The sequence below is a fragment of the Cynoglossus semilaevis genome, chromosome 12, assembly GCF_000523025.1.
Source record: "Cynoglossus semilaevis isolate Cse_v1.0 chromosome 12, Cse_v1.0, whole genome shotgun sequence".
NCBI classification, from domain to species: Eukaryota; Metazoa; Chordata; class Actinopteri; order Pleuronectiformes; family Cynoglossidae; genus Cynoglossus; species Cynoglossus semilaevis.
Window position 1 is genome coordinate 13,850,964 of NC_024318.1, and position 787 is coordinate 13,851,750.

The following is a 787-nucleotide window of genomic DNA, read 5'->3' on the forward strand; positions in this document are numbered from 1 at the left end:
TCCAGGCCAGCAGCGTAGCCTGGATCTTGGCCCTGAGTGTGTGCGTTCTCTCCGGGCACAGCTCCTCCAAGCGGGAAGCCAGGTTCTTCATCTCCTTCACCTCCTCCCTGATGACTTCATAGTCAATCTGTAGAGAATCAAGGTGAAAAAAATCCATCATCTCTCATCAAACCTGGTATCACTCAAAGAGCCCGGACCAAATGTATCTGTGTATGAGGATGACCTCATCCCCATAGCTTCAACACATTATTCAGCTGGGAACCCATATGGTCTCCATGTGGCCTGTCACATCACAGCGGGCCGACAATCTTTTTTTCCTCTTTTTGATGAGGCAGTAATTAATAACGTTGGGGTTTCTATGGGAGTCATCCTTCATAACATTTCTCAGATACATAAAGCCTCAAACACAGTGTGTTGTGAATGCCTGAGTGCTGACGGCACAGTTATTTCAGAGCGGCAGATTAGGTCATTTCTGTTCTTCTGTGGTATCAAGTCCAGACAGCTGTGGTGTGTGTGTGTGTGTGTGTGTGTATCTGCATTTATGTATGTGTGTGTGACAAACATAAAGCTGCCCGAAAAGAACCCAACTCCCCCTCCCAATTTTACACACACACACATTTTGAGAGCAAAACAGATTTGTGACTCATGCGAGCATAAATAAATGTACTGTGTGAATAATAAACTTTTACATGCTCCGTGTGTGTGTGTGTGTGTGACTGCATGGTGCAGTTTATATAACAAATTAAACGCAGCCTAACGTGGGGTGGGCTGGCCTTTTTTCAGATGT